Here is a 20,795-nt window from a genome sequence, read left to right as displayed (position 1 = left end):
ATACTTAAATCCATTGCAGCACACATGATCCTGCGATCAAAACGCTGATGCTGGGCAACTGGTTCATACTTATGATGGTTGCAGCATCCCCGGGTCATATGATCCAATTTTGCAATCTTTTGACAAGCAAAGTCAGTGAGGAAGCTAGATGCACTTAACAACAGGGTTATTAACTTTATTGACTGCAGTGATTAGCTTAACAATTGTGGCAAGAAAGGTCATAAAAAAGGGCAAAAGTCATTTAATAAATGAAATTGTGTTTATAAAATCTGAATAACTATACCACCAAAAATTGTCCATTTTGCCAGAGATCCTGGATCCTGCATGCTACAGGTATCCTGTGGTGCAGTTATATTTTGCTGAATTAGAAAATACATGTAACGTAACATAGATAATTGCTGATGTTACCCATCTGTTATTTAAGTGTGAAACAGGATGCTGCTATTAATGCATTCTAAATTTCTGGATTCATCTGAATGGGATGTCCACAATTCATTATCAATGAGTCCAAAATGAAACCAGTTCATCTGTTTTTAATGTTAGCATTTCTTTTTATAGCACTTTTGTAAAGGCCTGGCACACATATGATTTTAGTGATGTGGCAGCTTCTGTAGCAATATTCATTCCATGTAATACGAACAGACCTGGATCTGCATGAAGATTTTCACTTTATAATTTCTCTTTTCCTCAATATATATCCAGTTTCTGCACTGTTGATAATAGTTTGGGAAGCAAACATGATATGAGGGCTAGCTGAATTAACAAAATAATGTGAGAAGACACAGTTCTCATAGCACTCTTCTATTGCTTAGTTAATATAGGAACCTTGCTATAAATGTTCTATCTGATGTCTGCTTGCAGTTTTTTCTTCCTTTAGACTTTAGGTTGGAAATCTATGATATGCAAAAGAAAGAAGCAAATGCTGCCACCAACTGTCCAATAAAATGCATATTATCCAGGCATCATAACTTTAGAAGATGAAATTCTTTCTGGCTTCATTTTAAACAACAAAGAAAAAAGTTAGCTTTTTAGTAGCTTCTGTCCATCCATCCGAAATAAAACAATCTAATGTTAAATCTCCACATTTCCAGTTTTTAATGAATATTACAGCTATGACCAGTGGTTGCTGCTTATTTAGTGAATTAGCTTCTAAATCTGTTCCATCCATTTGCACTCCAAAGTATCAAATGTGGGCAGATGGTAAATCAAAATCAGCTGGAAACATTGGGCCATTCCCAGTGCATTAGCAAAGATTTCTGAGTTGTTTAACCATAGCAACTACAAAAGTGGGCTTTGGGATTAGCCAAATTCTAAATGTCAAGCTGGGCTTTTTGGGACACATGGGGGAACATCAGGATATCTGTGAAGTGACCAGACCCAAAAGAGGAGGCATCATGACTTCTCTGAAGTTTCATAGCATGCATGGAGAAGATAGGTGCTTCATATAAATGTTACTATAGAATGAGAGAAATGTGGGGAAGAGAGGAGTGGAATGGAATGGAGTGAGCTGAAATAATCACACAGAATGGTTCATCAACTCTAATTGCTGGTTCCTCCTCTGGTGTGTGGTGATACAAAGAAGGCAGTGCCCTAGCTACATTGCCTTTTGTGGACAGCACAACTCTCCCCTATCCTAGGCTGTTGAGGATTTTTCAATTGCAGTGCATTGCGAGAATGCTTAATGGATAACAAATAAGGATGTGCAAAAAGAAGAAGAATCAATACAAGTAATGCACATAGTTGCAAAGAATGCTTTGCTTGGATGATGCTTCAAGCCAATAACTTTTATGAAACTAATTTGTGAAGCTCACCATTATTTCACATTGCTCTGACTGATATGCTCAGGGGTCAGAAGGGGCTTCTGTTACACAAACATATAAACTTTTTCCACTGGATGTGATTGAATATCTAACTGATCCTGGAAACAGAGAAGAGGGAGCTATTATATGAAGAAGCAGGGACATTACAGGAAAGATTCCCGATTCTAGAAAAAACATGTCAAAGAGACTCAGAATAACTCACTTAATTATGGTTTATATTCATTGAGTTGAAGATTTACTTTGGCAAGCTTTCAGGATTCTGTTACAATACCCTACTGGCAATAAAGATCTTGTTTCCTGAGTTTGCCAGTCAAAAAAGGCTTCATAATAGAAAAGGCAGCTAAACCGGGGCAATGCCCTTGAATGTGATGACTAGCAGTTTCTTGATGGTTGAATACATTTATATGGACAAGGCTTATAAAGCTGCCTTCTTCTATACAGTCTGGTGGCCCCTACTATTGTCAAAGGGACACCTTCTGTGGGTACTGCCATGGATTTAGTACTCTTCTTCATGGGACCCATGCTGTGGAACAAGTAAGTGCCCTTCTTGTTACCCTTTAAAAGTGGTCTAAGTATACGGTATATTTATGTACCAAGTCCATTTGATTATTTTGTTTTTACTTGCTGTATTGTTTTCTCAAATCATTCATTCTGTAATATCTTTATAATATAATAATATAATCACCAACATGATTGCTAACGTCCAATGATGGATATGGAATCATCAGCAGCAGCAGCAGCATCCAATCATGTCTTAAGGCAGATTTCAATTGTAGTTTTGTTATTTTAATTGTATATACTGTATATAAGCTGCTCTGACCCACTAAGTGAGTGAGGGAAAATATATAATTCAAAGAAATACATTACCGTGTGACTGCTTCATTCAGATCTACTGAATACAAGGTGTTGAATGATTCTGAATAGGTATAGAAAATAATTTGAAGATTTTTTGGGGGAACTGTACCTAAATCAAAATATTTGCTATAGTGCGAGAAGCACTGGATTGAATCATATGGCCACTGAACACTTCTAGTAACAACAACAAAGTATTCCCCCTGGCAACAGCTCATTGGTATTATTTCTACTATTCTTATATTGGACTACCTCTCATTCCACCCCCAGGCCAGTTTAGAAACTGCTTCAGAAAGATCCAGAGATTATTACTGTTGAAAGAAAGAAAGCTTTCAGTCATATCAAGTTGTTGTGACCCAGCAGCAGCCGGCTGAGCTGTTGGTGGACTCTGACAGCGATGACCATTATGGGACTGCTCTTGAGGATGAGGAAGACTCTGGAGGGTGTTTGGAGTCAGAACAGGAACTAGAAAGGCCTGTTGGTCACCAGGTGGCATTTGAGTCAGGGAGCAGTGAGGAGGAACAGAGGGAGGTTGTCCCTGATGTGCGTGTGCCTAGAGCTGAGAGGAGAAGGGAGCAGCTGTGGAGAAGACGTCATAGAAGGAAATAGGGACAGCTGGCTATGGTTGAGTTTATAGGTGGAGCAACGGGAGGGGAATCTTTGCAGGAAACAACAGTCCATTTTACTAGCCATTGAGAAAGCATTCTGTAAGTCTAATCTTGGTTTCTTGAAGATAGTATTCTAGGCCAAGGGGTGGTTTTATCTCTGTAATTAGTTGATGCAGACAGCCAAGCCTGTGTCTGCATATTCATTAGAATCACGGGACAGAACAGTTTGTTTCCTGCCTTAAAACAAAAGCTGTAAATATCATCACCATGGAGCAGCTACAGGCCAAAAACGCACAACTTTTGCAACAGGTGGCTATGTTGTCTGCCCAGGTGGTACAGCTCCAAGCTCCCCCTGCTCCACCCCCACCTTGGAGGAAATGCCCAGTTGCAGTGCCTGATAAATTCGATGGCAATCAAGCCATGATTCCAGCTTTCTTGGGACAATGGCAGCTATTTATCAGCTTGAGAGCAGAGGATTTCCCCACTGACTGAGATAAAGTGGGATTTATGATTAGCTTACTCTCCGGCTCTGCAGCTCATTGGGCGACACCACTGCTGGTCCAGGCTAGCCCTTTGCTGGATGACTTCAGAGAGTTCTGTGACCACCTCCGGTTAATGTATGAGGATCCCATTAAGATGGAGATGGCTACCTGACGTCTGAAGACTCAGAAGCAGGGCCGGGGTTTCTTGCAGGACTACATCAGTGAATTTAAGCTACTAAGCCATCATGGACACATTTGAGGATGGGTTGTCTGAAGAATTGCAGGATAAGCTGGTGCATGTGGATAGGCCACCAAATTTCAACATGTTGGTCCACCTGTGTCTCTGGATTGATGCTCGGTTGCAGAGGTGGGGAATTCGCCGCATGTCTCAGGAGAACAAGGTGGTTCCGGCCATGCATGAGACTCCAACTCCATGGGAGGAGCCCATGGAATTAGGTGCAGCCAAACCCCGCTCGTTGATAAGACAGATGGCACTTAGGGGGGGTTGTGTTTTTATTGTGGGGAACCTGGGCACATGGCAGCCTTTTGCCCTAAGAAGAGACGAGGGGCATTAGTTATGGGACCTACACCCCAGACCCAGAACAATTTGTTGGGAAAGACCCCCAAGCCCGATCTAAGGGAGACCTTGGGTCGGGCGCGCATCAATTCAGAGCCATGTTCAGAGACAATGACTTGCGGGCCTCCCCGACACCTGATCCTGGCATCCCGAATAGTCTTGTCCAGTAGCCCGCAGGGGATTCCGGCTCATGCTCTCGTTGACTCTGGGGCTACCACGAACTTCATGGATGAGGCGTTTGCGACCCAGTATGCGGTCCCTTTGTGTCCAGTAGATCCTCCTATGCTTGTGGAGACCATTGATGGCCAGGTGCGTCTGTCTAGGCCTATCAAGGCCGCCATTCAACCCTTGCACGCAACCCTTCATCAGGGCTCATGAGGAAGCCATCCAGTTCTATGTTACCTCTGGCCTGCAATTCCCCGTGGTCTTGGGCTTGGCTTGGCTTCGGGCACATGACCCACAGATCTACTGATCCCAGAACCTTGTCACCTTTCCAGCCTTGCAATGTGTGGACCACACCCGTCATGTCTGTGCAGTTCAGCTGCTGAGTCCACCCAGGGTGTCCTTGCTTCCGACATAGCAGATTTTACAGATGTGTTCAGTGAACAAGAAGCAGACCAATTGCCACCGCACCGGCCATATGATTGTCCCATCGATTTGATTCCAGACCCGCCGCTCCCTGTGGGTTGTTTGTATTCAATGTCAGACCTGGAGTTGGCCGCATTGTGGGACTTTTTGGACAAAAACCTAGCTCGAGGTTTTATGAGACCCTCGTCTTCGCCATTGTCTGCCCCGGTCTTGTTCGTCAAAAAGAAGACTGGAGATTTGAGACTCTGTTGTGACTATCATAGGCTCAATGCTATCACGGTGCGCAATCGATATCCTCTGCCCTTATTCCTGAACTGTTGGAGTGGCTCAGAGAAGCTAAGGTGTTCACCAAATTGGATCTCCATGTAGACTACAATCTTGTCCGGATCCGACCCGGGGATGAATGGAAGAAGGTATGGGCATTTTGAGTACATGGTCATGCCTTTGGGGCTGACCAATGCCCCTGCCTTCTTCCAACATTTTATGAACAACATCTTCCGGGACCTTTTGGACCAGATTGTCGTCATTTATCTCAATGACATCTTGATTTACTCATCCTCCTGGGAGAGCCATCGGCAGCACCTATGCCTGGTCCTACAACAGCTCCGTGAGAATTGCTTGTATGCGAAAATGGAAAAGTGCCAGTTTTGGCAGTCCACCATTGAGTTCCTGGGACATCGTATTTCTCCCAAAGGCATTGCGATGGAGCCGGGCAAGGTGGAGTCTTTGTGTAGTTGGCAACCTCCTCGGAGAGTGAAGGATGTCCAGTGACTCCTCGGGTTTGCCAACTACTATCAGATCTTTATCCCTGGCTTTGCTTCCCTGATTGCACCCCTCACTTGACTCCTGCAGAAAAAAGTTCCGTTTCACTGGGGGGGCCCTGAGCACCACGCGTTCCAGGCCTTTAAGCAGGCCTTCATGAAAGAGCCCATTTTGAAGCATCCTGACCCCCACCGTCTGTTTGTAGTGGAGGTGGATACATCTGATATCACTGTGGGAGCAGTGTTACTTCAGGCTCACGCCGCCGGCGGTACCCTTTTCCTTGCACTTATTGCTCATGGAAACTCAATTCTTCTGAGCGCAATTATACCATTTGGGAGAAGGAGTTACTAGCCGTTAAGGTGCATTTGAGGCTTGGAGGCATCATCTAGAGTGGGCCAGGCATCAGATTGAAGTCCGGACGGACCATAGGAATTTGGAATTTCTGAAGACCGCACGGAAATTGAACCAGCACCAGATCTGGTGGTCTCCTTTCTTTGAACGGTTCAATTTGTGTGTGACGTACATCTCCAGTGCGCACAACCAAAGGGCGGATGCCCTATCAAGGAAACCCAAATATTCATGTACCAAATTCCACCCCGGACAGTTTTGCCCATAGAGTCCTCCGCTGTTCACGAGCTTGTAGACTTATGGCCCCAGATACAGGAAGCGCAGCGGCATGATGACTGGGTGGAACAACAGAAGGCAGAGGTGGGGCCTACCATCCCATGGACGTTCACCGATGAACTTTTGCGGTACCAAGACAGACTCTATGTGCCAGTGGGGCCCCTTTGGGGACTTATTCTATCCCAGTGCCATGATAATCCTGCAACAAGGCACTTTGGCCTCTTCAACACCTTGAACATGATGTACAATCTTATGTCATGTCTTGTGTATGGTGTCGGCAGGCCAAGTCAGCAACGGAAGCCCTTCCAGGGCTACTCCAGCCATTGCCGACCCCGGAGAGACCCTGGGGGGGGGATTTCTATGAACTTCCTGACAGACTTGCCTCCGTCTTCTGGATTTACCACGGTGTTCGTGGTGGTAGACATGCTGACGAAGATGGCACATTTTATCCCATGTCGGAGATTAGCGACAGCCCGCACCACTGCCTGCATGTTTATCCAACATGTTTTCAGGCTGCACGGCGTACCTGACAGGGTTGTGTCAGACAGAGGAATGCAATTCACAGCTCAGTTTTGGAAAGGGCTGATAACAGCCTTGGATGTCAAGATCTTCTTGTCCTTAGCTCACCTTAGCTCATCCCGAAACTGACGGAGGAACGGAGAAAGTGATTGGGATCTTGGAGCAGTACCTGTGCTGTTTTGTGAACCAGCAGCAAAATGATTGGGCGGACTACCTGGCAATAGTGGAATTTGCGTTCAATAACTCACAGCACACATCCACGCAGACAACGCCCTTCTTGGGCAATGTGGGATATCATCCTTGGTTCTTTCGCTTCACACCCATCGACTCACTGGTCCCCGCAGCTAAGGACCTCCTGTCAGAACTACAGGTGGTACATCAAGTGGTGCGGTGATATCTGGATAAAGCCAAGGAGGACTATAAGAGAGTCATGGACAGGTCTCAGTGCACGACGCCAGCGTTGACTGTGGGTGATTGAGTCCACTAGACAGCTTCTATCAAACCAGCCAGTCAAGAAGTTAGACCACCATTATCTTGGCTCGTTTCCTGTTGAAGCAGTCATGAATCCGGTCGCCTATCACCTGACTTTACCACGTTCAATGCGAGTCCATCCTGTCTTTTATCAATCTCTTCTTGTTCCTGAATGGCCGGCTTGTCCTCTTCACCAACCCAATCATCTCTAGCCAGAACCCCTGCCAATGAGGCACCGGCTGAGTATGAAGTTGCCAGGATCCGGGATTCCCAATGGCTGACAGGACGGTTCCAATGCCTGGTGGAATGGGAAGGCTGAGAGCCAGAAGATGTTACCTGGGAGGATGCGACCTCCATGCACGCACCTCCTTTGATGCAGGCCTTCCATGAACAACTCCCAGCTAAGCCACACCCTGAGCGTCAGACCCACAGGAAGGGCCCTGCGGTGAGGGATAATGTTGTGGCCCAGCAGCAGCCGGCTGAGCTGTTGGTGGACTCTGACAGCGATGACCATTATGGGACTATTCTTGAGGATGAGGAAGACTCTGGAGGGTGTTTGGAGTCAGAACAGGAACTAGAAAGGCCTGTTGGTCACCAGGTGGCATCTGAGTCAGGGAGCAGTGAGGAGGAACAGAGGGAGGTTGTCCCTGATGTGCGTGTGCCTAGAGCTGAGAGGAGAAGGGAGCAGCTGTGGAGAAGACATCATAGAAGGAAATAGGGACAGCTGGCTATGGTTGAGTTTATAGGTGGAGCAACGGGAGGGGAATCTTTGCAGGAAACAACAGTCCATTTTACTAGCCATTGAGAATGCATTCTGTAAGTCTAATCTTGCTTTCTTAAAGATAGCGTTCTAGGCTCCTAGCCAAGGGGTGGTTTTATCTCTGTAATTATTTGTGGCAGACAGCCAAGCCTGTGTCTGCATATTCATTAGAATCACGGGACAGAACATCAAGTCTATTTTTATAAAGGCATTCTGCTCTGAACTCAGTTTTTATATAATTGTTTCGGAGACAGCCATTCAGTATAATACTACAAAAAGAGAGAGAGAGAGAGAGAGAGAGAGAGAGAGAGAGAGAGAGAGAGAGAGAGAGAGAGAGAGAGAGAGAGAGAGAGAGAGAGAGAGAGAGAGAGAGAGAGAGAGAGAGAGAGAGAGAAGACACTGGAATAAGCATCTATTAATTATATACACTCCTTTAAAGGAGAATGTACCTATAGGTCCCACTTAGGAAACTTGGGCTATGAGTAAGAAACAACTTCGATCCCATAAACATCACACAGACTAATTTTTAAACAAGTTATCCTAATCATGTCTTCATTTTTTTTACTTTTCTTACATAACATGATAATTTCAACATAGAGAGTCTGGCATCTTTCAGATATTATGCTGCAGAAAGTGCTTGCCTTAAATGTTGCTATCTTATTGGTAAACCAGCGAGGGACTATTTCACATTAAATTGCATTACTTTCCTATGATTTTAAAATGAAGTTTGCACAACACAAAGCAAAAAAAAAAGTTATGTATATTTTGGCTATCTCAGAGCAAGGTTGCTTACAACAATCTTGCTTTTGGGGATGTTGGAAAATTGATTCTTGTTGTATGGACTTGTCACATTATTGTTATATTGTTCCTGTATTGTTGATAGACACAGCAACTAGGTTACCAATATCACTCTGCAACTGATGTGTGTTTGAGATACATTATATTCTTCTTGGCTATATCCCTAGGATTTAGAATTTATCAAGAAATCAAGAATTAAGCATCTTTCAAACATGGGGCACAGTTAAGAGCACTATAATTTTAGAACGTTAGAAGGAAAAATCTATATCAGATTTGCAACAATGATTTGCTAATGTGCTGTTTATCAACATCTGAATTAATATTGTCTAACAATGGCACAAAATGAAGACTTCGAAGTGACACCAATTTTTAAGTTGAAAATTTCACAGGTATTTTCTGTCTTACAATATTTAATATTGAATTAATCCAAATGTTTTCTACTATTATTCAGTTTTTATTAAAATAGCAAGAAGCACACTAATTATTGATTTTATTTTATTTTACATTAAAATTATATTTCACCATTAAACATTTTTTAATTTGGATATACTGTATATTATTTTAAGCTCAGATCTTAAACAATTAAAATCAATTGAAAAGTATAGTCAAATGAAAGAAAAATTAAAAGACCAGAAAAAGTATACTAAAGATTGTATAATTAAAATAGAAACCTGTTTCAAGTAAAAAGGATGCTTCATGGTGAATGAAAGATCTTAAGCCAGGGGTGTCCAAACTTGGCAACTTTAAGACTTGTGGACTTCAACTCCCAGAATTCCCCAGCCAGAGCTGGCTGGGGAATTCTGGGAGTTGAAGTCCACAAGTCTTAAAGTTGCCAAGTTTGGACACCCTTGTCTTAAGCAGTCTGCAAAGGCAAGCAGAAAACACAACAGCAGGAGACTCACTGTTTAGGTGAAGTTACAGAAAAGTTCATGATCTTTTGTCACCTATCATTTTCCAACAGGGTTGTAAGAGCAATCTGTCCACAGTATAGAAAACTTTCAGGGGATATTTTCTGGAATTCTTTCCAAACCCTTGAACAGGACTAGCCTTTAGGGGGAGTTATGTATGCTTTCATCTGTGTAATATGTCATACCTGGTTTCTGCTTTCCCATTGAATTGTGTTTGGTTGTATATGTCCATGCTGACATTGGGCTGGCTGCAAACACTTCACTCTGATCACAAGACCAGAAGAGAGGAGAGGGGATCTTGGAATGGAGCTGTCACCAATATTCTGAGTCAATACAGCAGGGCCTTTTCACAGGGTTGCACTGGGGGGATTTCATTTGTTTTGCAGCCCTGATCTGACAGCTCAGTTTTCCATAGCTCTACAAAAAATATAAAGCAAAACAAAATTAGGTACCCTGTTTTCTCGAAAATAAGACCTCCTGGGATAATAAGCTCAATCGGGCTTTTGAGCGCATGCGTTCAAATAAGCCCTCCCCAAAAATAAGCCCTCCCCAAAAATATTGCAATACAGCAGCAGCCATGAGGTGACTACGCTCGCTGCCTCCTGCACCTCAAAAGTAATAAGACCTCCCCAAAAATAAGGCCAAGTGTTTATTTCGGGGGTCAAAAGAAAATAAGACCCTCTCGTATTTTGGGGAAAACATGGTAGCTTTCAAATGTGTGGAAATAATCCGCAGCAATATAATCCTTTCACCGTTCTGGAGGTATACAACATATTCCAGCAATGGACCAAACAGTGCTTTTGTCCTTCTGGAAAGGGTGCAGTCTGAATTCTAAAGAGATATATTTCAGGTTGTCCCATATGTGCCAAATGCAGCCCTAAGGACAGATGTTGGTTTGACCAAAATAGAATCAGGCTCATAGGTCTCTGTTATTGTCCAATTGGCTAAAATCATTTACTTTCCCAGAAAGCCTTTATTCTTTGATTTTGGCAGAATTTTAAGGCTACAATCAAGTGGTAATTGTATTTAAGCAACTACAGACTTAAGCTGGATTAATATGTCCTTCCCAAGAATGTATTTTTTTCAATAGTCCACTTCCTTAAACTGAAAAGATACTATCAAACAACCATTCTTAAACTCCAAATACCATCTTTTAATACAATTGTTTGAGAGGGGGGAAAAACCAAAATGTCTCATTTCAGCTAAGTTGATGCCTTTGTGGTGCAATACCCATCAACTATATTGTACCTTTTATTGGGCCCTTTTTTCTAAACTTCCAATTATGCAAAGTACCCCAATAATCCAGACCTAGTTGCATGCAGCTATTTTTTTTCCAGAGCAGTGCAATTCAGTTTCTTTGAATGTGGTAAAATTTTGTTATACCTTTTGCAAAATTCATCATGCCTTGATCACCTTACCGATTTATTTGTAATTTTCTGTTTGTATTTGATTGCATTTGAAATAGAAATTGTTTAATTCCTCTGTACTTTGTGAGTCTGCAAAATTATGGTAGTGTCTGTAACAAAGAAGTAACTGACAATTACCATGAGGATGGAAAGACAGATAAACAGGTAGACACCCAATCCCTTTCTATGACTTCTTTTTAAATTCTGTTGAACTGAAAAGAATAAACAAGAATAAGTATATTGTTTCTGGAGGAAAAATGTGACACAAATTGGAGAAGCTAAAGGCTCTTTCATGTTTAACCATAATTACACTATTAAAAGATTCCCTTTCCAAGAAGTGTTCTGTGTTTAAAGTACATGTTACTGTTTATGATAATAATACTAATTAACAATTCTGGTTAATGAAAACTTGTGACATAAAAAGATTGTCAGTCTTTAATGCCTCACATAATTCTTTGCCACTTTGGCTGCAACTAACTTACAAAGTGGAGAAATATTGAAAATAATGCCCACATATGCAATCCATGTGGGACCATATCTGGAATATTTAGTTGCTGCACTTCAAAAGAATATAGTGTTATTTCAGAAGAGGGAAACTAAGATAATCAAGGAACTCTACTGTATGAAGAAAAATTGCAATATTTGGGACATTTTAATCTAGAAGGGAGGCAAATGAGATAGGATATAATCGAGGTGTACAAAATCATGCATGCTGTGGACGCAGTGGAAAAGTGAAATCCATCTTCCCCTTTTCAAAATACTGGAATCAGAAATCACCCAGTGGAACTGAATCCTGAAATGATCAGGAGAGACAAAAGAAATATGTGTTTGCACATCATGCAATTAAACTTTGGCATTTGCTACCATATGATATTAAGCTGGCTACAGGTTTGGCTGCCCTGGCTTCCAAAGACTTTGGCCATCCCTAAAGGCCATCTGCTGGGACACTAGTGGGCATCCTTGTGCTGTGGGATGACTACTGTGAGGACAGGCTGTTGGCTAGGGTTTTGATCCAGCAAGAACACTCCTTGTGGTTTTTTTTTAATTAACTTGGATGTCCATGTGGAACTGAGCCCTATTAATAGCATTCTACATCTGACAAACATAATTAAATCATTTCTTAAATGAAACTTTCCTTTTAAAAAAATTATGTTCTTCCTGAAAAAGAAAGAAAGCTTACAGTGACAAAATAAATGTAATCTTTGAAACCCCACAAATGACACACCTCATTTCAACCAGATGTGTAATATCTTCCTCTGTAATCCCGTCCTTAAGACTTTAGACAGGTACTGACAGATGTTACATAGCACTTCATTACTGGATTGCTAGCATATTTATGTTGCAAAAAGGGCATTGCGGAAGAAATGTTTGCAATGTTCAATGCCAAATGCAGTCTGAAATTGCTGCAACTTCCTTGAACAGATGGAAGTCAAGTAATTATCAAGCTTGTGTTTGTCTCTTGATAAACTATTGAAAGTTTGGCTCAAAGTAAACTTCCAGAACAAACTATTTCAAGGTCTGAAATGTGTAAATAAGCATTGTAAGATCTGTAATGTGTATTTATTAAGCACATTAATAAATGACACACCAAATATAGGGTCCTTAAGCATGTTGATAAAAAAATGCAAGATCAGTACAATTGAAGGATGGACTTCAAATTCCTTCTTAGATATTCTGATCAGCAGAATCTACAGTGGCAAACTAGAAACAAATGTACTTGAAAACAAAAAGTATCCACACCAATCAAGTGCTCCACTACCAACCTTGTATTAGAACTCTATTCAAACGAGCACAAACACATGGCAGCAACCATGAACAGCAGAAAAGAAAACAGATAATCTATAGAACATCTTCCAACAAAATGAATATTCACACAATTTCATCAAATATGCATAACTGCTCAATCCAATATAGCACAACCAACACAAACGGCAAACTGCAAAAAGGATAAGACTGCCATATCTTAAAAACATCTCAGAAACCGCCAACAGACTATTACAACAACATAGAATCAGTATAGCACACAATGAACTAAAGCCCTCCAAAATCTGCTAAGTAAACCTAAAAAGGACCCAAGAGCCTCAGAAAAAAAAAAACACAGGAGTCATCTACAAGATACAGTGTAAAGACTGCAGCAGCCACTACATAGGACAAACAGGCAGAAGTATAATCTTTATTGTCATTGTACTTAAATACAACGAAATTGGTTCAATGAGCAGAACTCATCCATGAACACCAACTAACAGTTCGAACACATGATGAAAACTCTTTAATTTCCACAACACATGGACAACCTTAACCATAGTTTCAACTGGGAAACTGTGATCATCCTAGACCAGTGATGGCGAACCTTTTTTGGCTCGCGTGCCACAAGTGGGGGGAGCGCAGGGGGGTTGAGTGCGGGCGTGCCGCACCCATAATGCAACGCGCGACCACCCCAGTGCGCATGCGCGCAAAATGCGCGACCACCCCCCATTTTTACATGGTTTTTTTTGCCCTCCCCAGGCTTCAGGGGCTTTATAGGAGCCTGGGGAGGGCGAAAAGAGCCTCCCCCGATCCCCCGGAGGCCCTCCGGAGGCTTCAGGGACTGTCCAGATGCTTCTCTGAAGCCTTCGGAGCACTTAAAACCACCCTCCGAGCAAACCGGAAGTTGCTCGGAGGGTCGTTTTAAGCGCTCCGAAGGCATCAGGGAAGCCTCGGACGGTCCCTGAAGCCTTCGGAACGCTTAAAACCACCCTCCGAGGTGGTTTTAAGTGTTCCGAAGGCTTCAGGGACGGTCCCTGAAGCCTCCGGGGGGATGGGGGGCTCTTTTCACCCTCCCCAGGCTCATATAAAGCCTCTGGAACCTGTGGAAGGCAAAAAATGGCTTTTAAAAAGGTGAACTCAGCTGGCCAGTGCGCGCATGTGCGCTGGCCAGCTGACAGGGCAGTGCCTCGTGTGCCCTGACAAATGGCTCCGCGTGCCACTGGTGGCACGCGTGCCATAGGTTCGTCATCACGGTCCTAGACCAAGCCAAGCCTCAAAACTCTAGAGAATTCGTGGAAACCTGGCACTATGACAAACTGGGAATCAGTAGGCACATAGACACAAAGAGCATCTACATACTGTGCAGAAGAGACAATCAACAAGCCAAAAAGGGAACAAAAAGACCAAAACACCTCCCCACCAGCAGTCAATATCCAGATGAGCGTAGATCAACACCATGATTAACATCAGAACAACAATCAAGAATAAACAATACCCCAGTCAAGGAACTGCCAGAGAAGCTAATAGTAAACAGCCCAACCAAAGAATCCCCAAGATCATTCTCACCAACACAGATAAAGCAAACCAATAGAATATCAATTGGGAGCAAACCCCTTTCCTTATGAGCAGTGAGGGTGTTTCCTATTTTGGGTAATGAAATTTCTACAAGAAAACAACCAATCTTAGAAAGCACCAAAGATTCCTCGATACTGAGAAAAGCTTGGAATTGTGAATTGATTGTATTTATATCACATCTTTTTTTCCTGTTTTTAAAGCAAAAGGTGATATTAATATGTCCATTATATTTATCTTAGAAAAACAACTTTCTGAGATAGATTGGTAAAGAGAAAATGATTCTCTGGTGAGCTCCATGGTCAAATGAAGACTTTCATCATCAAATCCACCAACTTAACCACTGCACCAGAGTGGTCGTGTTACCTCATACTACACATAATTTATCACTGAACTGTATATAAAATACAATCCACTAATAGTCTCTAGTTTCCCTTAGACATTTCCTTCTCCAACAGTGTTTGCAGAAAGAAACTTCAAAGTCAATTTGATTGGTCTCAGCATGCATCAACCTAGACAATGTTCCAGGATCCCTATATTGTGTCCTAGAATTCTGGATAGCATTGCATGGCTGAACCTGACACTGCTTTGATTTAGTCAACATGCAAATGTAACTCTAACTAGGTAACAGAAATCTATGACTATCGTGAAAATTTATGATACATTGTGTCAGAATGGATGGATGGATAGAGAATATACAGTATGGGAAAGAAGTGTAAAAGATTAGTGTGTATTTAAGTAGAGTAACCTAATAAAATATGTATATTTGTCAAATTAAAATTGAGAGCCAGTCTGGTGTAGTGGTCAAAGATACTAGGTCAATAACCAGGAAACCATGAGTTCTAAACCTGTTTTGGGTAAGAAGCCAGCAGGACTTTGCGCTGTCCAGCCCTTTTCAGTCCTAGGAAGAAAACAAAGGCAAACTAATTCAGGAAAAATGCTGACAAGAAAACGTCATGGGCTTATCTAAGTAGTTATCAGGAAACAAGACTGAGCCAAAGACACACACATCCACATCTATTAGGGATAATTATCTGGAGAGAAAAAATAGGCAAAGAATAATTGTGCATGTGTAGAAGGAACTTCTTTTATGAAGCAGCAAGGTTTTCCAATCATTTTACATGTTTTTTTTTCTGAAATCAGATGAAATAAAGTATGTTATAAGTATGTGTAGATTAAAACTGAAGTATATATCCCTATTCATCTCTGGTTTAAGCATTCAAAAGAATGCTTATTCAGAAAGATCAGTTAAACAAGCCTGAATTCATTGAAAACCAGGATTAATGTGATTAATGTCTGTCAAGACAGGGCAGAAGCAAGCATTAAGATATCATTTGATTAGATGAAAACTTGCCTAAAATGCAACAGCCAATTATTTAGCTGTTTCCTCAGACTGCATATTGTAAGCTTCAGAGTACAGTCTAAGCTCATAATTTAATTAACTTCCCCCATACATGTGATGGCCTTTATTTGCTAGTAGCCACAGAGATTGTCAGAATTTATTTAAAAAGATGTCTACCAGGAATCATTAAGTCAGGGCAGCAAAACTAAGGGAAACATTAAGGCATTTTTAAAGCATCTCTGGGAATTTTGCTCAATGAAATTACTTGCCAACAGTAACCTGGAAGAAAACAAACAAATCCTTTGAGAATTTTATCAACATTTCTTCCACCTTTCCTATTTCAACTTGAATCAAGATCAATTCCTGAACTCCTCCATTAGCTGACATGAGGAACAAATGTGTTGACATGATTAGCAATGTTTAGAATGGATGTTCTCAGAAGGAAGAAAATCTACAGACTTTAGTGTTAGCCTGTCAAGGCAGCAAAACACATTCTTTCCCTAGTTTTCTGGGGGTTAAAAGACTGTTAGATTGAATCATTGTCATTTTTCTAGTTCTCAGAGAGGCCAGAAATCATTAGAAATCTCATTTAAACTTTTCATTCTAGGTTTCAAATTTACAGTAGAGGTGAGTTCATCTGTAGGATTTCTGAAGGGAATGTTTCATTACAGCATTTCTGCACACACACACACACACACACACACACACACAGAGAGAGAGAGAGAGAGAGAGAGAGAGAGAGAGAGAGAGAGAGAGAGAGAGAGAGAGAGAGAGATCCGTCACAATCAGCCTGAGTTTTTTCTCTGTTCATTTTTCTTATTATGAACTTCATTTGATGAAAGAACCAGTCTAAGTGCTTCTATGCCCTTTCGGTCTCACTAAACACCCCAATATATTATATAGTTTAAATTATAACACATATACCTTAACAAAGGTCTTAGTTTGTGATACCTTTTTACTAATATGTAGATTTTATCCAAGAGTGGGTTTCAAAAATTTCAGCAATGGGTTCTCTGCCTGGTTGCTGGGCGAGTCTCCAACCTTGGCAACTTTAAAACTTGTGGACTTCAACTCCCAGAATTCCTTAGCCCTCAAAGCTGGCTGAAGAACTCTGGAAGTTGAAGTCCACAAATCTTAAAGTTGCCAAGGTTGGAGACCCCTGTTCTAAACTGTATCAGTGGCCAAGTAGAAAACCACAATCAGAAAACTGGAAGAGATACACTGGCATTGAGAAGCAACTGGACTTTCAACAAAGAGGACAAAGTTAGCACCATAGTTATATGAAGTAGCATACTCCCAGAAAGTGTAATGATGGCCACTGAGTTAGATATCTGTAAAGGAAGCTTAGACAAATTCTCAAAGGCTATTCATGGCTGCTAATTATGATGTGTGTCAAATGCCTTCTATTCTTTTTCTCATCATTATCACTTGGGTGACTAAGATTCCTATACATATATTTTAAAATGAATTTGATGTCACTTTCATCCTTCCATCTCACCTCTCCTGAAAAAAAAATGGTTGAAAGACAATCTGCACTTGAAACACTGGGAACAATGAATACAAATCACTGGCTTACCCAGAGCTACCACAAGCAAAACCCTCTTATTACTCCCAGTGTAAAAGGAAAGTTGCAATTGTTTGCACCCCACTTTCTCCAGCTGCCTCCTTGTTTCATGTTATGTACAAAACTGGAAATCTCAATTTTTAAGGGACAGTTGAAAAAATCTTCCAGGAGCTCGGAGGCACGGTGAGGCAATAGTTTCTATAAAAGGTAACATTAGAGTTATCAAACAGCCAGCAATAGGAAAACATATGCTCCTATTTGTCCTTGTGTCCTTCATCTGGCAGGCATAGCCTTAATATTAAATTTCATCCAGCTTTTTGAGTATCTTGTTTTTTTTTAAATAACTGTTTTTATTGAAGTCATTCAAATTTTTGTATGGTGTGACCTTATAAATTATTTGACTTTTTTCTGTTAGGATTTTTTTTGTAGGTAAGAGATGTGATACAAGTATTCCTTGGCTAACAACAGTTCATTTAATGACCATTCAAAGTTACAACAGCACTGAAAAAAGTGACTTATGACCATTTTTCACACGACCATTGCAACATCCCCATGGTCACATGATCAAAATGCAAATGCTTGACAAGTGGTTCATATTTATGATGGTTGTAGTGTCCTGGGGCCATGTGATCAGTTTTTACAACCTTCTGAGAAGCAAAGTCAGAAGGGAGAATCCAGATTCACTTAATTATTATGTTACTAACTTAATAAATGCAATGATTCACTTAACAACTATGGCAAGAAAAAAATGTAAAATGGGGCAAACCCACTTAATAAATGCTTTGCTCAGCAACATAAATTTTGGGCTCAATTGTGGTCATACTTTAAGGACTACCTGTGTGGGAAGAAGAGATCATTTCTTACATTTTAACAGAAAGTGATAACTAATTAAAATTGTCACTAAAACATATGAAGGATAGAAGACTGGAACAATTTAAAATAAAGTCTTCAAAATATCATAACATAATTAACTTGATTAGAGCACCTAATGGGTATCTTGATTAGAAAACCTACAGTGTGTAGTGAGCATAAGTTTCCCACCCACTCCCACCCCACCCCATTTTTAATGGCCCATGAGCCACCTAGAGTGTGCTGTGTGTTTAATATAAGTACAGCAAATCTCTCTTAGAATTTGTGCAAGTATAGACTTTTGAAAATGAATCTGCCACCCTCTCCAAAACATTTGTTCTGGAGATACATTACCTGATCACCACCATGTTCTTTTGGCTTTCAAAGTCTGGGGGAAAAATACACATGCACAAAAAAGGGAGAACTGTCTCACTATAGAAAGATTGCCTGTCCTTATTTAAAGGGATTAGTTACATGACTCGTGCCTGTTATTATTTCAAAGCCAGTGCCATTTGCTGCTGTGTAGACAGCGCATGATCCTCTCCTTAGGCTGATTTATACCTTCACACAGAGAAGAAATTGGTGCACTTTGTGTTTTAGTTTAGAGTTGTACATGACATATTGAACTGAGCACGTAACTATTTTGATTCTGTGATTTTTCTCCAAAAGATTGCCACTGGTAGTTTAGAAATAAATTAGATTGTCTTGTTGAATGGTAGAACGAGATTTTAGGCACTTCTGGTCTACGGTGGGAATTATTATAATTAATAGAGAAGTTTCCAATGTTTTTTTTTTTATAAAAGCACATAAACCGTGGCAGCACTGAACAGCCTAGAAACAGTAGGAGAATGATGACAGCTGCTAAACACTCCCAGCACTATTATTCCTTGGGTGCTAAAGTTAAGAATAATCTCTAAATGCTTACTTTGCGAAGGGGGCACTGGGGATTTGGAGCATTACTGAAATCTAATCCAAGCATTTTACATTTGCTTCCTAGGGGCCCGATCCATTTACAGACAATCTGCTAGTTTCTCTATGTCCTGACTCTTGTCATGACATTGACAGAAGAGCAATGTTTCTCAAATAGAAGCGTGGATATCACTGGGATCTGCAGAAAGATCTGGGGTGGAAGGTGAGATGTAAATCACCTGTAAAATCCATCATAAGGAGAACAGCAGAAAAGAGGGACAGAACAGGAAAACAGAGGAGTCAGTTTCTAGTTGAATGTGCCGAAGTAGACTACTTTGTTGAATGTAGTCACAGGAGGAACATAGTAGTGGATAAGGCAGGGACAGCAATCCCCCAAAATGGTTGTTAGGAATGGCACTTCAATCCTATTGCCTTATTTTGCTGTATTGAATAGTGGACAAAGAATGAGATTTGGGGGTACTTGATGAGGAGGAGGGTGGATAACTAGATAGGTGAACAGAGTTGCTTTTGAGCATGAGCTGCAGCCTGGGTTTCTATTAGATTGGAGATGCATAGTGGTTTCTTTTGACTGAGGAAAATGCAAATATGATTTTATTGAGTTATTCCAGTATAAGGAGGATTTATGGGTTGTTTTTTATTGGCCCGAGACAATGTAAAGCAACCAGAGGTTTCTCATTGATAAAAGTGATTTTTTTCTCCGATGACAAAATTATTTCTTATGTTTACAGTTACAACAACAACAATTATTATTACATTTATTATAGGAAAACCTTAGTTTTTAGACCTTGGTGCAGTGCAATGTGTCAGATGTCTTCAGGATAATAACAACATCATCACATTAATAGCCTACACTGATGCAGCACACAGATAAACAGATTGGTACCCCTTTTTTTGTAAAAGCATCTTTTTCTTTTCCTCCTTGGTCAAAGCCAAGATGCTTGATGCAGTGTCTGGGGGAACATAAGATTGAGAATCACGATCACACAAGATGGTATGTGCCATATGCATCTACTGCATGACTGATACTGTAAAGTTTACCAAACCTCATAGGTATTTCATTTTTCTTCAAGAAGGCATTAAAAATAAGTTAATCATCTGTGACAAAATGAAAGGCTGTTCTCAAAAAGAGAAGCAATATAGGAGATGCTTCACACAGTACCGTTGGGTATTATTATTATTATTATTATTATTATTATTATTATTATTATTATTATTATTATTATTATTATTATTATTATTATTGAGTAAGATAGAAAACAATTCTGGTCAATACTAAGCAGCCTTCCAAGAAGCACAACTCTAAAAAGCATGGGAGTCATATTATTTTCTAAAAACAGGATGCCGCTCTTTTTAAAATCTTGGGATCAATAGAAGCAGAGAGTCCCCAGCCTATTATCCCCTGTTCTTAAATCCAGATGAGCATCCCCATAGTTAAGCCCTACTCTTCTACCTTGCCAGGTGTCTTATGAAGAGAAGTGCTAAGAGCATCAGTCAGTCCTTTCCCCCCACATTCACATTTTATTCACCATCATTTATTTTGTGGCGAGGATAAAAATTAAAACTCCCAGGTTTTAGTCAGCTGGCCCTGCTTGAAAAACATATGAGATCACGGGACAC

Source organism: Natrix helvetica (assembly GCF_964273705.1).
Source record: "Natrix helvetica genome assembly, chromosome: 4".
Lineage (NCBI taxonomy): Eukaryota > Metazoa > Chordata > Lepidosauria > Squamata > Natricidae > Natrix > Natrix helvetica.
The sequence above is the reverse complement of the archived record's forward strand: the minus strand, read 5'-3'. Positions refer to the sequence as shown.